The sequence below is a fragment of the Eulemur rufifrons genome, chromosome 2 (assembly GCF_041146395.1).
Source record: "Eulemur rufifrons isolate Redbay chromosome 2, OSU_ERuf_1, whole genome shotgun sequence".
NCBI lineage: Eukaryota > Metazoa > Chordata > Mammalia > Primates > Lemuridae > Eulemur > Eulemur rufifrons.
The window spans coordinates 37,215,239-37,234,616 of NC_090984.1; the positions used below are offsets into that span (position 1 = coordinate 37,215,239).

At 34.9% G+C, this 19,378-nt stretch overlaps 1 protein-coding gene and 1 pseudogene across 13 annotated transcripts in view; both read right to left on the reverse strand.

The window, feature by feature from the left end:
* Positions 1 to 19,378, reverse strand: part of TCF12 (transcription factor 12) — a 350,504-nt gene that overhangs the window by 123,871 nt on the left and 207,255 nt on the right. The window lies entirely within an intron of this gene.
* LOC138375685 (large ribosomal subunit protein eL34-like) lies at positions 7,823 to 8,183 on the reverse strand (annotated as a pseudogene).

A 19,378-nucleotide genomic window follows, 5' to 3' on the forward strand; every position in this document is an offset into this window, starting at 1 on the left:
AGCTGGGTTGTTTGTCTGAGGTTCTTAGGGAAAGGAAGGGAAGACCATCCTTATTAAGTAAAAGGGAAGACCAGTGTTAGCAATGTGTAAACACATTATGGAGTTCACTATTTAAATGTTTTCACCTAGGGAAGAACCCATTCTTAAAAATATGTGCATAAACCACTGAAAAATAGAGAATTCAAAAAGCAAAACACTTTCCTCCTCCAATCGCTTGGTTTGCCTCTGTGCTTCATTTTGATCATTTGCACTCATTGTGTTATTATTGATATGGTTGGATTTAAGGCTGTCATTTTGTTAGATGTTTTCTATTTGTCTCATCTGTTGTTTATTCTTTTTTCACTCTTTCTCAGCCTGCTTTTGAATTATTTCACTTAATATCTATTATTGGTGAATAAATTACATTTCTTTTTGATATTTTAGTGGTTGCCCTCAGTTTACAATCTACATCTTTCATATAATAGAGGCTATCTTCCAAAATCCTCCCTCCCATCCTTTAGGTTACTATTGTCACGTATTTTATTTTGACATATTTTATAAACCCCAGAATACAGTGATACTATTTTTGCTTTAGACATTTAGTTATTTTAGATTAAAAAGAAACAAACACATGTCTTTTATATTTACTTTCGTTTTTATCATTTCTGGAGCTCTCATTTCTTTGCATGGACTGGGGGTTGGCACACTATGACTCATGGACCAGAGCTGGCCTGCTTCCTGTTTTTGTAAATAAAGTTTTACTGGAATACAGCCATGCCTATTTGTTTATAGATTGTTTATAGTTGTTTTTATGCTACAATGGCAGAGCTGAGTAGTTATGACAGAAACCGTCTGACCCACAAAGCCTAAAATATGTAATATCTGGCTCTCTACAGAAAGAGTTTGCTGAGTCCTGGTGTAGATCCAAGTTTCTGTCTGAAGTCACATTCCCTCTGCCTGAAGAACTTCCTTTAATAGTTATTGTAGCACAAAATCTACTGGGAATGGATTTTCTCAGCTTTTTGTGTATCTGAAAGTTTTTCCTCTATTTTTAAAAACTATTTTCAATGGATATATAATTCTGGGTTGATAGATTTTTTTTTTATATTTTAATAAGTTAGAGATTGTTGTTCCATCATCATCTTGCTTATAGAGTTTATAGTGAGAAATCTGCTATAGTTTATTCTTTGTTGCTCTGTATAAGATGTGTTTTTTCTGCCTCTGTCTAGCTTCAAAATTTTCTATTTTTGGTTTTCAGTAGTTTGAATATAGTATGTCCAGGGGGATGTGTGTGTTATTGCTGTCTTTGTTTCTTAAATCTTGCATCTATGGTTTGATGTCTCTCATTGTTTTTGGAAAATTCGGGGCCCTTATCTCTTCAAATATTTCTTCTATATTGTTCTCTCTCTGTCTCTTTCTGAAACTTCAATCATGTACATATATTGTCTCACAGCTCTATTATTTTTTCACTTTTTTTTTCTTTGTGTTTTAGTTTGGAAAATTTCTATTGGCCTATCTTCAAGTTCACTGATTTCTCAGCAACTATGTTGTTTATTAACCGCAAAAGAATTATTCACCTCTGATATCATATGTTTTATTTCTACCAATCCAATTTGACTCTTTATTATTTCTATCTGCTAAAAATTCCCTATCAATTTATGCATGCTATCTGCCTTTTCCACAAGTCTTTTAAATATGTTAACCAGAGTTCTTTCAAAATCCTTGTCTGACAGTCCCAACATCTGGGCCATCTTTGAGTCTTGTTACATTAATTGTTTTGTCTCTTGACAATGTTTGGGTTTTTTTCCTTGCTTATGCACGTCTTATAATTTTGATTGAATGTAGGATATGGTGTGTAGAACAGTAAAGTATTCAGGCCTAGAAACAGGAAATTTAGTCCAGGGCATGCATCTTTTTGTTTAAGGCCTTTAGTGTGGGAAATTGAGTCAATCTAATCTGGTTTGAGCTTGGAGTGATTATTGTTGTTGTGATTACCTTCAGTTGACCAGAGGCTTTCACTCTCTCTAGTGACCAGCTGCTTTTGCCTAGCGCTTGGCATGTGGCTAGGGTGCTGCAAGAGTGTTTGTATTTCACCTGTAGCTTTCAACAATCCCTGTAGACCTGTGTCCCTGAGTGGGTCTCTCTCCATGTTTTTGCCCCTCCCCCAGTAGTAGACTGCTGTTGCTCAGCACTCCTTGTGAGGTTTGTGATGGAGGTAGTTCTCTATTCTGGTTCAGCATTAGTACTTGGCAGACCCTGTATGCTTGGACCCCTCTGAAGAGTTCAAAAAAGTAAGAATTTTGTAGTTTATCAAGTTTTTTTCCTCATCATTAGAGTGAAAATGGCATTCTTTATAGTTTCCACACCATAAACAAAAGCTCAAAGTCCTCTGTCTCTATTTTCGATAGTGTCTGTTTCCATACCTGCAAATTCACTGATCTTTTTCTCTGTAGTGAATAATCAGCAGTTAAACTCATCCAGTGTATTTTTTATTTCAGGTATTGTATTTTTCATCTCTAGAAGTTCCACTTGGTTTTTCTTTTTTATTGCTATCATTTGTCCCCACATATTCATGTTTTCCTCTATATTCTTGAGCTATTAAGCATATGTATATTAGGTTATTAAGTATGGGATGTCCAATTTCCTTAAGTACTAAGTTTGACAGCTGATATCTCTGACATTTCACTTTGGCATTTTTTTTTTATTGTGAAGGTATATCCTCATTCTTTCAAATGCATGTTTTTTCAAAAAAATTTTTAGACCAATTTTTGTGAAACCATGGATAAGTAAAAAATTTGTGTTATTTGTGACTGTTGTGGAATCAGTGCAGTGCAGACAGCTTGAAATATCAACGAAGTGTTTGGGAATAATGTGGCTAATGAGCGCACAGTGTGCTGACGGTTTCAAACGTTCTATTCTGGTGATTTTAATCTTGAAAATGAGCCACATGGGTGACTGGAAACCAAGGTGGATAATGATGAGCTGAAAGCTGTAGTGGAAACAAATCCATCTCAACCTACTCATGAATTAGCAGCAAGGTTTGACATTACTACTCCAACAATATCAGACCATTTGAAACAAATGGGCAAGGTAAAGAAGCTGCATAGATGGGTACCACATGAATTAAATGAGCGTCAGAAGAGAAATTGTCTGGAAGCTTGCCTTTCTTTGCTGTCACAACATAAAGGTGAACCATTTTTATACCATATTGCTATGTGTGATGAAAATGAATTCTTTCTGACAATCACAAGTGTCTGGCACAATGGATGGATAAATATAAAGTGCTGAAACACAGTTGAAAACTGAATATTCATCAATAAAAGCTAATGGTGTCTGTTTGGTGGTCCAGTGCTGGTATTATCCACTATAGCATCATGAAACCTGGTCAATCAATTACAGAAGATGTCTACTACAACCAATTGGACAAAATGATGAGGATGCTTGCGATTTAGCAACTGAGATTGGTCAATAGAGACAGGCCAATCCTCTTGCAAGAAACACTCGACCACATGTCCCACAAACAATGCTGCTCAAATTATGGCAGCTAGACTCGGAAACTCTCTGTCATCCACCATATTCACCAGACCTTGCAGCAAGTGACTACCACTTCTTCCAGGCTTTGGACCACTTCTTGCAAGGAAAAATATTCAATTCTCAACAAGTTGTGGAAAATGCCTCTTGCTATTTCACTGCCACTTCCTCTCCAGGCTTCTTTGCAGCTGGCATAAGCAAGCTAACTAACACTAAGATGGCAAAACTGTGTTGAGAGTTTAGGCACATACTGTGATTAATTGTACTGCTTCTAGTTTGAGATACAATAAACTAAACTTTTGATTCGAAATTGGGCATTTCATATTTAATGACCTAATGACAGCCATTTAAACATCACTGTTTGCTGATTCCACCATCTCTGTAAATTTCCTGGACTACTGTTTCTACTGATTAGTTTTTCTCCTGGTTAGAGCATATTTTCCTTCTTCTTTTCATGCCTGGTAATTTTTAAGTCAATGTTAGACCTTAAAAAGTTTACATTTTTGGGTGCTGAATTTTGTTGTATTCCTTAAAGAATGTCAGACTTTGTTCTAGCAAGCAGTTAAGTTACTTGGAATCAGTTTTATCCTTTCCCAGGTTTGCCTTTAACTTTTGTTACAGCAGCAATAGAACACCCTTCAGCCCAGGGCTAAGTTAGCCCCACCACACAACACCCTTCTGAGGACTCTACACAAGCCCTGTTTATTATGAGATCTTCCTACTTTGACTAGAGGAAGAACTATTCACAGCTTTGTGCGAGTTTCATGAGTTTCACGAATTGTTCAGCCTAATCCTTTCAAGTGATTTTTTCACTAGTCTCAAGTTTCTTCTCACACATGCAGACCTTGATCTCTCTCTGCTCCCTCCTTTTTGCCCTATAAATCCTACCCACCTTGGCTTCTCTGAATTCTGATCTTTGTTTCTTCAACTTAGCAAAATTGTCAGTCTCTGTTTAATTATCTCCTCATCTCTATGCTGTGGCCTGGAACATTCCTCTAGGCAGTGAGTTGGAGCAACTGCAGGACTCACCTTGTTTGTTTTCCTCCTCTCAAAGACTTCAAATGTCTAAATACTAATGATTTAATTTGAACTACTATGAAACTTCCTGAGCTTTTTATACCTCTTAGAAATCCTTCCATACACACTCCCAAATGAGAAAAAAACCTTTCCCCTATTCTTTCTCTAGCAAACCCATTTTTATAGATCAGAAAGCTAGACTTTTTGACCAGAAAACAAAAAAGACCAAACCAAAAAAAAACACCCCCAAAACCTGCTCAGAGTAGTACATAAGGCAGAAGATAACCTAAAACAGCAGTATATTCTAAATTTATTACTATCTTTACATTTTGGAGTATCCTAAATTAAATACATCCTACTCAGCTAGACTTTACCATAATAAACATGGGGTTTGATGAACTCTTGGACAATTTAAAAACCTTGTCAAACCACTTCTGTTTTTATAGTATTTTAAAGAGGTTCTCTTAGTTCCAACATCAGATGTTTTAGTTCTTAAAATACTTTGAATTCCACTAAGTCTGCTGACTTATTTGAATTTGGAATGAACTGCTCTAAGAATATGATCCTCTGCACTGACTATACACACAGTTATTTCTAAAAGGTTAAATAGGTGGCAATTTTCCAGTTCTTTCTCATCATTTCAGTTATGAAATACAATGTCCAGTTCCTAGTTCTCTTCTATTTTCTTTGGCATGTTGACTGGTTCTCTAAATGCATTATCATGTGTTTTGTTGTACACGTCTTCAATTCCTGGTCCTCTTATATGTGGTATGATATATGTACACATTACTTTCAAACACATACATATACTTTAAATTTATGCTATAGATACCATAGGGTACGAAAATATTTGTGAAAATTTGCTGTTATTAAACTATATTTTCTTAGAGGTCCCTACTTCTCAACTTAGGTCTGTCTCTATGTAAATTTAATTATATTTATATTCATTTTGGCCCTTTTTTCCCTAAATTGCTTGTTACCCTACAATAGACTATATTCAATAATAAAAAATGATTTCATTAGAATATTTTGAAAAAGTATGCTAAATAACAGTAAATCTTACACTTAAAAATTAATTTTAAAGCAATCCTATTCTTTCTCTGAGGGATTCCTACATCCTGGCAATCTAAACATAGATTTAGGACTCTACACTTAGACCTGTCTCATGTAAGAAAACCGGTCATGTTCTAGTTCATTATAATGCTTGTAAATACATGTGAACATTTAAAAAAATTTTTTTTTTCTCATAAACTTGTACTTTGTCATTTCCTTGACTATTCCAAATTCACTTCCAGTGAAGGCTGCTGGACTTACTAGCCCCTCTGCATGAACTGTTCTTTTGCCACAGCATTTAGGTTTCTATTCAAATGTTACTTCCTCAGGGAAGCCTTCTCCATCCCATTTAAAATAGGCTCACTACAACCCTTCCTTTTCTATCATTAAATGACGTCAAAATTGAAAATTGGCTTGTTTCCCTTGCAGAGATAATAAAACTTGGCTGGTAACCTTTGGTAAAACTATCACAACTCACAATTTTCCTTTTTTAAACATAAAGTTTAGGAACTCTGACTTAATTTGTATTGTCAATTTATGTACATTTTACTATTATTTTCCATATTTATAGTTTGCCGTATCACATTTCCAATACTGAAACCAAAACTACTTTGCGTTTTCTGTTCCCGTGATGGTCTCTTTCCTTATAAAATACACATAAGGATTTATTTCCATCATTACAGGTTTTTTATTTTGTATTTTCTTTTTCTTCCCAGACCATACCATGATCTCACTTCGTGTTTCAGTAAGAGTTTATTTTGGGTAAAGCTTTTTTAAAAAAAAATTATAAAATGCTTTATGATATTTGAATGAAAGACTATAGTAGGTAAGTAGCATGAATAAAAAAAAAACTATTTGGAGATTGGAAGTAATTGTTTAATAGGATATAAGCTTAGAGTTCCCAGGAGATATCTTAAGATCAAGGAAAAAATATAAAAACAGCTCTAAAGCATTAGTTAACTATTATATTGATGCTACACAAATACCATGCTCACTGGAATTCAACTTTCTAGCAGTAAGTAATAAGCTTAATAACTGAATATACAGTTATATTGTTAGTATTGAGAATAGAAGAAGTGATCCAGAAAAGATTGCATTTATTCTACTTTTACTTCCTCAACTTTTTGGATTATATTCACCCAGTATCTATTTAAGGAACTGCTTTGGAAGGCCCTTATGTTTTATGCAAGGAACTGCTATTTTCCCAGATGAATAGAATATCCATTCTCCAGCTCCAAGTTTCCATGACAATAAAAACAAAACATTCATCAGCACCAACTTGGTATTTGATGGCAAATGCAGCTGCAGCTTATAACAGTTCAATCTTTATCCTAACTCTTTTCTGCGGAACAGAGGCACTATATTTCTCCAAAGCAATTGAATTATTATTTTTACAGTGATTTTTTCCCCCACCACAGACCTAAACAGTAACAATTAAATGTGTTACACCACCTCCAATCTTCAAATCATCCACTTTTCTCAAATACAATAAAAAGTTTCTGAATTTTGCTCAGAGCACATTTGAGTTGTGAACTCTGAAAGCTTAGTTGATTTAAGTATTACAGCTTTAGGGGAGCATATAATGTTTAAGCTTTAATGATTAACTACAGAGAAGACAATTTGGGGAAAGACATTTGCAGTAAACAAAAAGCTAAATTAAATTCAGTCGGATTATGGTAAGACAGTGCCCCCTTGTGTCTTGGTATTTCTGCCTTGACTAAATCCAATATTCATTTCCTTAGAGTTCTATGGTATGGATTTTAATTTTTTTTTTATATCACAAGAATAAATATAATGTGGTAACTAGCAGTTCTTCTAAGACAAAATCCTACCCCTTATTACAATATAAATACATTGGCTATTAAATATCAGTGATTTTAACATTAATACTTGGCAACATGAGGAAAATGTAATCAATTTCCACATATTCAGTAGTTAATTTGAAATTTCACATTTAATTTACTACCAGTAAGAGATGTTGACAAAGTTTTAAGAATGAAAAGAAAAACCTTGCCACCATCTGTTACAGTTTCCTTTGGTATGGGCTCTCCTCTGTAACAACTTTACACTAGTATTGGTTACTCTCATTATCATTTTGGGGCAACTAATGAATTTCAAGCTTTAAAGATATTTGTAATAACAATAAGAGTAATTTCCTAAGTTACACATAGTTTTAGAGATGAAAACATTACATAAAAACATGTTTTTTTTTTTTAAAGCCTTTTAATTTTTATTACTCAAAAAAGCTTCATTTTCTTATTTAGCTTTCTGGCTCCGTGCTTGTGCCTTCAACACTTTCACAACAGTTTTCTGCTCCTCGATAAGGAAAGCACGCTTGATCCTGTCACGAACACATTTAGCACACATGGAACCACCATAGGCCCTGCTGACATGTTTTTTTGTTTTAGACAACCTCATAAGAACTTTGGGTCTCACAGCACGAACCCCTCGAAGTCTGCCTGGGCACACGCCAGCCACATGCAGACTTTGGTGCTTTCCCAACCTTCTTGGTATAAAGGTAAACAATTCTATTACCAGGGGTTCGGGACAGCCTAGTTTTATTAGAGGCTGTGTCTACGCTGATATGTCAGACGCTGGACCATTCCTGAGTGTGGCTTCAGAGGAGCAGCCAGGATTGAGGAGTTTCTGAAGCTAAAAGAAGGGAAGTTGCTCACCACCAGCCTCCCTCTTGCGCCTCTTACCCCTACGCTAGCTCAGAGGACTGTTCTAGGAGCTCTCGGCTCCTGCAACATCTCGGATGGCGCCCGACTGTAAAGACAAAAACATGTTTTAACTCAACTCAAAGTATGATACTCAGACCAGAAGCAAGGCCATGAAGTTTGAAAAAAGTCAGAATCTCAGGTACCATATCAGATGATCTGAATTAGAACTTGCATTTTTGCAAAATCTTCAGATGTTTCTTATGAACATTAATGCTTGAGAAGCACTGTTCTAAAGTCAATACCCTGCTACCTCGAACTACCACAAAACAGTAGAGGAGAGCAAGAAGGAGAGACTGATTGACCATTTGGGCATAGGAGTTTTTAGAGATTACGTGGTTTAATGGGAGACAGAGAAAGGCAAAAGTTTTAGGAAGGCACCCCTGAGTATATAACTGAAGCTAGCTCAGCCTGCTTTCCTAAGTGACTTCTACACCAATTCTTTTTCCATTCTCTGAAACAAATTTTTTAAAAAATTAACAACTTAAATTCTACCAATTAGAGATTAATTTGGGTGATCAAGAAACTTCTAAAAATGCAAATAATGTAAGAATTATAAGCCCATCACTCATTATCAATGATCCCTAGTATATATACTTTTTACATATTACAAACTACATTTACTATATCTCATTTGACACTCACGATAGCCCTGGTAAGTTTTATTATTCCCATTGTATAAATGAGAAATCAATATAAATGAGAATCATTGAGGTCAACTAAATTACCCAAGGTCACACACATAGTGAAGGTTGAGCAGATTGCTAAGACGCATGTCCCAATTCCAAATCCTAGGTTCTTTGCACTATACCACATTACCACTACTCATTAGTGCGAATGAGTTTAGTTAGATTACCTTTCTCCTAATATTAGCTAAGGTCAGCTATATTGGAGATCTGGTAAACAATTGAGGAAAAAGAGGTAACTGGACAAAACGCTTTGGGGAAGAACCTTAGATCTGAAGACTAAACCAGCACAATAGTATAGGGTATATGGTAACTTGGAGTAAGAGACTCTGGAAGGAGGGGGCGGGTTGCAGGCACGAAGGTGGGAACATTCCAAAAGTAAATTATGCTGAGGAAATAGGAATATATCTATTTCTGACCTTATGAGGCGTAAAGAAGAACCTATTCTTTTAGCTTTTTCTCCTGTACCACAACAATCCTCTTTCTGGATGTAAGTTCAGCTACATTTATGTGTCACTTTCTTGTAGACCACAGTTTGAGTATCTACTCCTATTACTTCTAACACTAATCTATAGGAAAGGATGTACAAATTCCCAGTGACTTGCAAACTAGTTTTCAAAATATACATGGTTATGTGTCAGTAAAGTATCATATCTGCCTACCCAATCAGTTACCACGTGTTAGGAAGGTATCTAGGAGAAATAGCTAATTAGGTGATACCTAGTTACAAAATTAAGGAGGCAGATGTTCAAAATGGAATAAGTGATGGATTTAGAATCAAATAGGTTTGGGTTCTAATTCTTGCTCCACCATGTACTACTTGGGTGTTGGATCAAGTTATTCAATCTCTGAATTTTAGTTATCACATTTTTAAATGCTACAAAGAGTGATTTATCTTTGGTGATAGTTCAGATGTTCTTATTTTCTATTGGCTCATCCATATTTTGATTTTCTACAATAAAAATGTATTTGATATAGTAAAAAGATATTTTTAATGCACACAATATATTCCTTATAAACAGCTAACATCTTTAAAAGAATTCATGCATGTAAAGTATTTAGTATAATACTTGCATGAAGAAGTTAGGTCATTTGATGACTTGATTTACCCATGATCAGTACAGAATAGTCACCATAAACCCAAGTATAGGTAAAGAAAGCATAAAAGAGCTCTCAGTAATTTATGTAGTTAGTCATGCTACTTATTCACAGAATCAGCATTCATATTAAAGCATAAATGTGTCATCAAATTATTTTCAACTAAACTTAAGAATACCAACTATTCTGGTCCAGAATTTGTGCCTATTTGTACTAAGCATCATCTATTTTTTTTTTTTTTTTTTTGAGAAAGAGTCTCGCTCTGTTGCCCCAGCTAGACTGCAGTGGCGTCAGCTTAGCTCATAGCAAACTCAAACTCCTGGGCTCAAGCAATCCTTCTGCCTCAGCCTCCTGAGTAGCTGGGACTACAGGCATGCGCCACCATGCCCGGCTAATTTTTTCTATATATTTTTAGTTATCCAGCTAACTTCAAATAAATAAAACTCTAAGTTCTAAACACCCTTTTGATTTACACATCTCTGGGTACACCCATGTATATGTGTGATTTTTTTCCTTCCCCCTCAAATGGAATACAAAATCCTTTTTTTTTTTTTTTTAAATCTTGACATTCCAAGATCTCCATATTCAGGTTCCAAATAATCCTTTTTTATTGCTGTTTGGTTATAATTTTTGAAAAGTCCTAACCTTACAAAAAAGTTATAAGTGCAGTAGAAGAAACTTTTCCCCACCAAACTATTTTTGAGAGTAAGTTGCAGACATGATGCTGTACTACCCACCAACACTTTAACATGTATGTGATGTGTAGTGTGCAAGTAACCACAATAAAACTATCAAAATCATCTAACATTTATACTTTACTATCTTCTAATCTTCAGATTCAATTTGAGTTTTGCCACATGTCTCAGTAATGCCTTTGAACTGAAGGACTAAGTTCAGAATCATGTATTAACTTTACTAAAGATTAGAGTGAGGTCATGTATCTTTGGCAGGAATATCACAGAAGTGACGGTGTGTTCTTAAGGTACCCTGTTAGGTGATACATGATTTTGAATTATCTCATTATTAATAATGCTGAATTGATCATTTCATTAAGGTGGTATCTATCAAGGCTCCTCAAGTGAAAAGATACTTTTCCCCATTGTAGTTATAAGCATTTTGTAAGACTAGGTGAAAATCCTGTTTCTCACAAAACTTTCAAGTTATTTATATATTAGCATAGACTCATAGTTTCCTATTTTATTCAAAGATTATAAATCCATTCCTACCATTATTTATTTTATTGTTCAAAATGTATCAGGTTTGGCCAGTGGGAGCCCCTTCTATGACCTTCTGACAAGTCATCATCATCCTTTGAGTACATCTTTACCTTATGGCATAAAAAGATGCTCCAGGCTCATCTTGTACTCCCCTAGAATCAGTCATTTCTCCAAGGAGCACTAGATCCTTTTGGTGGAGAATGATATGCTAAAACCAAGATCTGGACACTAGGGATAGATAAACTAGATGGACCTCATAATTCTGCACTCAAGTATCAAAAATCAATCAACCTAGGCATGCCTCCCTTAATCTGCAGACGGATGCAGGGGTAGGAAGGAATAAGAAGATTAGATAGGTTGTGGAAAGGCCTGGCAAAAGTTTAGGAATTCTTGGTTGAAGAACATTTCAAGCTTGAATATCATAAAGGGAAGAAGCACTGGTACTGGGGTTTTGCTATTTACTCTCTTAATGAACAGAGCTAAGGGAATATATGTGTACATATACATGTATACAGATAAACACAATATACTTTTATATCTATATCTATTTCTCTCACTAAAGGTTTAGAAAACTATGAATTCATACAGATATTTCCAAAACAGGATTCATTGTTTCTTCCTTCCCATATCTGTAATTTCCTTCTCCAGAGATGAGAAATGGACCTTTTATCTGTAAAGTTTATTTATTTGACAAATTCCCCTGTGTATAATCAATTTCCATTTGCTGCTGCATCCTTCACTCTTCTGTATTGATGTCCTCCTGCACAGAAGCTCTTATCTCTCTTCTTGTTTTTGCTGTGACAACTGGCTTCCAAAGAGAATGTTGCCCAAAATCAAGCAGGACTGTGGCTATATCCTTTCTCCTTCAAGCTGTTAATCACCAAAATTATTACTCTGGTTTATGCTTCTTCCTTTTATGATACTCAAGCTTGAAATGTCCTTCAATCAACAATTCCTAAATTTTTGCATGATCTTTCCACATCTATCTAATTTTTCTATTCCTACCTACCCACTGCACACCCTGCAAATTAAGGGAGGCATGCCTAGGTTAACTGATTTCTGATACTTGAGTGCAGAATTACAGGGTCCATATAGTCTAATAGGAAAAGAAAGGTGGTTCTTTCCTGAGTTGTAAATTTTTCTGCTCCTTCTAATGAAATAATTAATTTAATTAAATAATAGAGGGTCTTCAAGAAAAAGGAATGGGAAATGGTTAGTTAATACCTGTTTTTACCACTTTTGTTTGAGAATGTTTGCTATCTTGTCTCTACATCTGGAGATAATGTATCAATTTCTGGGGCCACAGTAAGAAAACTATAAGCAATCTAAAACTTGTTCACTGACAGTGACCAAGACAGTAAAGACTTTTGAAATCATGGGATTTGATTACGAGTGGAGAAATATTTCTGGAGAAAAAAGGTGACAGCTTGATTTAAATATGTGAAGGGCTGTCACAGTTTGGTATGATTACCAAAACACATCTAGGTCCAAAGTTGAAAAATTCTAGGGAGACAGTAAGTACCTTTGGAGAGAGTAAGTACTATATTATTGCAGATGTTCAAAGGACAGGTTGGATAACACCTTGATAGAGATGTAAAGGCATACAAAACAGCCAAAAGGAGAGTACTGGACTTGGAGTCAGAAGTCATAATATACTGGTTAAAATTATAGGCTGTAGAATCAGATACACCTGGGTATGCAAAGTAAATTGTTCAAGTCTGTGCAAATTATTAATAGCTACCTCAACCTCAGTTTTCTCAAATGTAAAATAAAAACTGCACCTATCTTACAGAATTGTTGTATAATCTATATGTACTAATATACACAAAAGCTTAGCCTAGTATCTGTACCAAATAAATGCTTAATAAATGCTATCTATTATAATTACATAGCACTTTGTAATCAGCAGGCCCTAAGTGATGGAAGGCTTTATTATTAGGCATTAGCTCTATGAATGCAGGAACCTTATCAATCTTGTCCCCTTTGTTCCCCCAGTCCTCAGCATAATGTTTGACATTTAGCACATGACCTATAAATATTTGTTGAATAAAAGATTAAAACACTAAAGGCTTGTTGGATTATAAACCTTTTAAAGTCCCTTTCAATCCTGATAATCTATGACCCAGCCATAGATTAAAGTATAAAAGAATATACTTACATTAATATCCACAATCCCTGGCAATCTTCTCTTTGGTTCCTTTAGAATGATCAATCACGAATACCTTTTATGGGTCTAACACATTTACCTACCACCTAGTTGGTGAAACAAGACAAATTTATTGCACGATCCATTTAACATTAGAGTATAAACTCTATGAAGGTGGGGCCAGAGTGTTTTGCTCACTACTATTTTCTCAGCACCTATCACTGTTAATTGACTTAATTTTTAAAAAGGAATTGAAAAGAGAGAGGTGGCAGGCAAAGACCGTGTGTAACGATTCATAGAAGAGGTAGATAAAAGGTGGGAAGAGTAGGAAAGGAGAGAGGCTGAGAGGAGCAAATATTGCATGAGTAAGGGAGACCATCCAAAGCAGTTACGAAAGAGGAAATGAGCAGTGTGTATGAATGGACTTGTCTGTCTAAAACAAAGATGATAAGCTAGAACCTAGTGGAAAATGACATTGTGTATGTTCAACACATATCTACTTAGAACCCAATGTATATATTAGGCACTGGGTTCTTCCCAAACTCAGGTATTGGGGAGAAGATATGGACAATTTTATATGTATCAGACATACCTAAAACACCGTCTGTACTGGAGAACCTTAAAACCTCATCACTTTTGACCAAGCAATTTCTTTGTCTTTTCTTTCCTTTTTTTTTTTTTTTTGAGACAGGGTCTTGTTCTATTGCCTGGGCTAGAGTGCAGTGGCGTTATCACAGCTCACTGTAACCTCAAACTCCTCGGCTCAAGAGATCCTCCTGCCTCAGCCTCCCCAGTAGCTGGGACTACAGGCGCTGTTGCCACCATGCCCAGCTAATTTTTCGAAGAGAAGGGGTCTTGCTCTTGCTCAGGCTGGTTTCAAACCCCTGACCTCAAGTAATCCTTCTGTCTTGGCCTTCCAAAGTGCTAGAATTACATGTATGAGCCACCATGTGTGCCCAGCAGCAACTTCTTAATTATTAGAATTCATTCTAAGGAAATAATCAAGTTAGGCTGGACAAAAATGAACACATAAAAGATGATAAATATGAAATTGTTTATAAACAATTTAAATGGCTAATAACAGGCGAGGAGTTGAGAGAATTATACTACATCTACCTGATGAATTACCCTAGAGTCCTTCAAAATCACATTTATGGAAAGTGTTTATTACATAATAATCTTTGTTTCTTCAGGTTGCTATAACAAATATACCACAGACTGGTGGCTTAAACAATAAACATTTATTTCTCATAATTCTGGAGGCTAGGAAGTCCATGATCAAGGCACCAGAAGGTTCAGTGTCTGGTAAGATCCTAATTCCTGATTCATACATGGCTTTCTGCTGTGTCCTCAAATGCAAGGGAGTCCACTAGGGTCTCTTTTATAAGGATACTAATACCATTCACCAAGGTTCTATCCTCATAACCTAATCTCCTCCTAAACAACTCACCTCCAAATACCACTACACTGGGGAGTAAGCTTCAACATATGAATTTTGGAGAGACAAAAATATCCATTCCATAACAATAACATCAAGCTAAAAAAAGCAGATTACAAGATTGAATTAAATATGCTCTCATCTATGAAAAAGTATGCAAAGGAAAAAGACTAGAAAGAACTATACAGATGTTCCTTAATTTACAATGCAGTTGCATCCTGATAAACTCATTGTAAACCGAAAATAGTATAAGTTGAAAATGCATTTGATACATCTGATAAACCTATCATAAAGTCAAAAAATCTAACTTGAAAATGCATTTAATACCTCAATAAAGCCACTGTAAAGTTGAAAAATTATAAGCCAGGGACTGTCAAAACTATATACATTAAATCTCCAGATTACCTGTCCTTCCATTCCCTCTAGAAAACATAGTGAATGATCCCTACAACATACTGAATGCTCATGGCCACTAAGCTATTCTTTTTAATGCCCTCACATCTTTACTCTCACCAGTTGAAATTCACATAATTGCTTCAAAAACATTTAGATTTTAGTTTACCTTTGCACATTATTTTTGTTTAAACTACAAATGTAATTCATCTGCAATTTACAGATTGAAAATTAAACTGGTGGGGATTAAGCAAGAAGGGTAATCCAGAACCCATCAAGTTGTCCCATCCACTAAAGGAAGGCATTAGTTCTGCTTCAAAAGATTGGGTGATTAAATATATATTTATATGCTTTTTCCCTGCTTCAATAAGCTGTGTGTATGTAAGTGTGGTAAAATACACATAACATACTATTTATCATCTTAAGCATTTTTAAGCATTAAGTACATTAATAATGTTGTGTAACCAACCTCCAGAACTCTTTTCATCTTGCAAAACTAAAACACTATACCCATTAACTCTCTAATCCTCCCTCTCCCTAGGCCTTAGCAACTACCATTCTACTTTCTGTCTCTATGAATTTATATGACTGCTTCTAATCTAGGTACTTTATATAAGTGGAATCATACAGTATTTGTCTTTTTATGACTGGTTTATTTAACTTAGCATACACATTCCATTAGAACATTACTTAAGATTCATCCATGTTACAGCATGTGTCAGAATTTCCTTTCTGTTTAAGGCATATTATTAAGCCTTATTCCAAAATGTATATATCACATTTTGTTTATCCACTCATACATCAATGAACACTTGGTTGCTTCCATCTTTTGGCTAATTGTGAACAATGTTGATGTGAACATGGATATACAAATGTCTCTTCAAGACACTGCTTTCAATTCTTTTGGGTAAATGCCCAGAAGTGGAATTGTTGGATCATATGGTAATTCTATGTTTAATTTTTTGAGAAATAAATTTTTATACATTAAATGAAAACCTACTTGTTGTATTCCTGTGGAAAAGAAGGCTTCTACTATACTCCGAATGTTAATACTGATTATGATTGGATGATAGGATTATGAATGAATGATTCTTATTCTCTCCCTTTCAGCTTATTGTAATTTCTAGATTTTCTATAATCAACATTATTATGGTATTTAAATAGTGAAAACATATATAAACCTTTTTTGTTATTACTTTTTTCTTGTGTATCACAGCAAATGCTTGAATATTCCTCGCCCCTAAATATTAGGGCAAGAATACTTTCTCCCTGCATTCAGGTCAAAGCTATAACATACTTTTTTTGTGTTTGTAAGAAGTAAACATTAGAGATTTTTTAGTATTTGCAAATAAAAATGATGGTTAGGCACATAGAAGATCTCCCTGGTAGTTTAGCTGTGATATAGGAGCAAAGCCCTGTGTAATGAGTGATTCTGCTAATTCTTCCAGAAAAAAGTACTAAGATTCACTAAAGTGTACCCAGTCCAGAGAATCTATCTTCTGCCTCCAATTATCAGAATCATTGCTAAGACCCTTAAACTGTTTGGGGGTGGACAGTAATAGATAGGTAAAATCTAGTCATGTTTATTATAATTTCTAACACACCTATATGATAGGACATTAGGCCTTCGCTTTGGAAGTCTAGTGGATATAAGTAATTAATAGCCATAAAATGGGTTATAAGAGATCAACATTCTTATGGTACATATAAATAAGAAAAATTTTAGGGTAGAAGGAAAGTAAGTGAAGACAGAATACCAGATCAAGAGGAAAGGATACTGGAAGGGGGCTAGCTAGAAAGGCAGAAGTGGGGGAAAGGAAGAAGAGAGAGAAGAAGACAGATCAAGACTGACTGAGAAAGACTAATTTTATGTGTTTGGAACAGTCTAAACATCTTAGCTACAAGACCTCTCATGGTCCTTTCTGGAACTGAAATTCTATATAAAGCTTAATTTGAGCCGAAGTGCTCAACTGAAATGAGGTAAACAATCTCAGCTTCTGGTTAATGAGAGTTAGTGAATAAATTCATTAACTTAAAATTTGCTCAATTTTAGAAATATTAGTTAAAATATTCTAAACCTAAAATTCTGATCATTTAATAATAGAACTCTCAGTAATCTAATGGATCAACCAGTAGCATACACCTGAAAAAGAGACTATTTAATGTCTTATAATTTGTTTATACCTAAGAAAAATACTTGGTCATTTGCTTTTATCCATTAACCCCAATAAATATAGTTAGGACTTTTCTCATCCTACCTCTTACTGCCTATTCCCTTATCTCAATCATCTTCAAATTAACTCTTTTGAGAATAAGTCATTTCTAAAATAAACAGGTACCTTTTTCCTAGAACTGGCTGCTAAAATGGCTTATAAGGTAACATATATGAATAACTCCACAAAGCTTTACAATTTTCATATGGTTAGATATGAAATAGAACTGGTTCTTTGTGAGGTACTTGTCTGAAGCAGTAGCAGCAGTTGCCCGAATTTCTACAGGAAGCAGCAGACTTCCCAAGCAATCCCTCCTGCTCTCACTTCCAAAGGTTTTTGTAGGACAGGAATGGTTAACAAACAGAGTGTAAGAGAAGAAGGCTTTAAGATAAGGCTCATTCCAAGCTTAGAGAAAGATACTTCTAAGATCTGATTTAAACACTGAGAGCCAGTTCCAGCTGTAGAGAAAGTATTAAAGAAAAAAAAACAGAAATCCTTAGTAATACTGAAGTATCATTTCAGGCATGAGCGTCAAAGTTTAATCTCACAAAATATTTAGCCATCTAGTGATATTAACAAGTAAAAGGAAAATGTAAAAACTGGAAAGTTGTCTCTTTTCCCTATCTTTGTTCTCTTTGATGGTGTGCTACCAACGAGAGAACTGGCTTAAGGATATAGGTTGCTAAAAAGGGAAGAAAAAGTAGAACTGTGGTGATATTCTTTATTTTTTAGAGAAAAGGTCTCACTCTGCCACGTAGGCTGGAGTGCAGTGGTGTGATCATAGCTCACTGCAACATCAAACTCCTGGGCTCAAGCAATTCACCAGCCTCCCAGCTGGTAGTCTTTAAATCAAGTCTTCTTTAAGGTGAAAAGCATCATCAGAATGATAACCTCTGCCAGAATATAAACAAACAAAACTTCTGCAAATTATTACACTCTACAATTTAAACAAATCTAGAAAGTAGAGTCACTGTATTATACAAGCAATGCTATCACCAATGAATATCAATGGTTAAGATGTATAAATTGTACAACTGTTCCTACGTTGTCAGTTAATTCAAAAATATTTTTAGAAATAGTTTTAGGCATGCAATTTAGATCAGCAACTTTTTAAATTTTTTGTTTGAATATTATAATTTTTCAAAATAATATAAGCCCTTTATACCTAAGTGCCAAACTTTCACAAAAGTGAAAAAAAAGAACATTATTTCATTATTCATTAACATATCCCTCATAAATTAGAATATTTTTAAAATATTGAGAAAATGTGTTTTATTTATAAGCATATGCTAGGTATCACAATATTTAATACCTACTATAAAATAGAGGAAGGGGGACCCTTAAACTTAAAATAAGTATTTTGATGTTTCTGAAAATTTTATTGTTTGAAGGCAAGTTCACATATTTCTTCTCTATGTATTAGTGTGAGATAATACCCTAGAGACTGATATCTATTTTTCATACTTCGGAATACAGAGGTAAGAAATATCTATCGATCCATTAAAAGCTGTGACTTAATTAAGCCATGAGGATATATTCTTTTTATGTTCAAATCTTCAATCCATGGTTCTGACAGGCCACTGTGACTTCATAAGAGGCATAAAGAGAAAATGTTTCTCAAGAGCGGATTAAAAAAAAAAAAAAAGTATGGTATTCCACATGGCCTCCCAGCCTAGTTTTTGTCCCACTTTCAGTGTTTTCTGACACAGCAAAGATGGTTAAAAAGCTTGACCTCTGACTTCTGTTTATGTCCCAGGTACTCAAAATAAACTTTCAAAGACATCAGCAATTTGAGGGCTAGAATTTAGGAGGTGCAAGAAACATATGTCTTTATCCACTGTGTCTAAAATGTATCAAGGAGATCCCAGGTCAATAGATCAATGATTT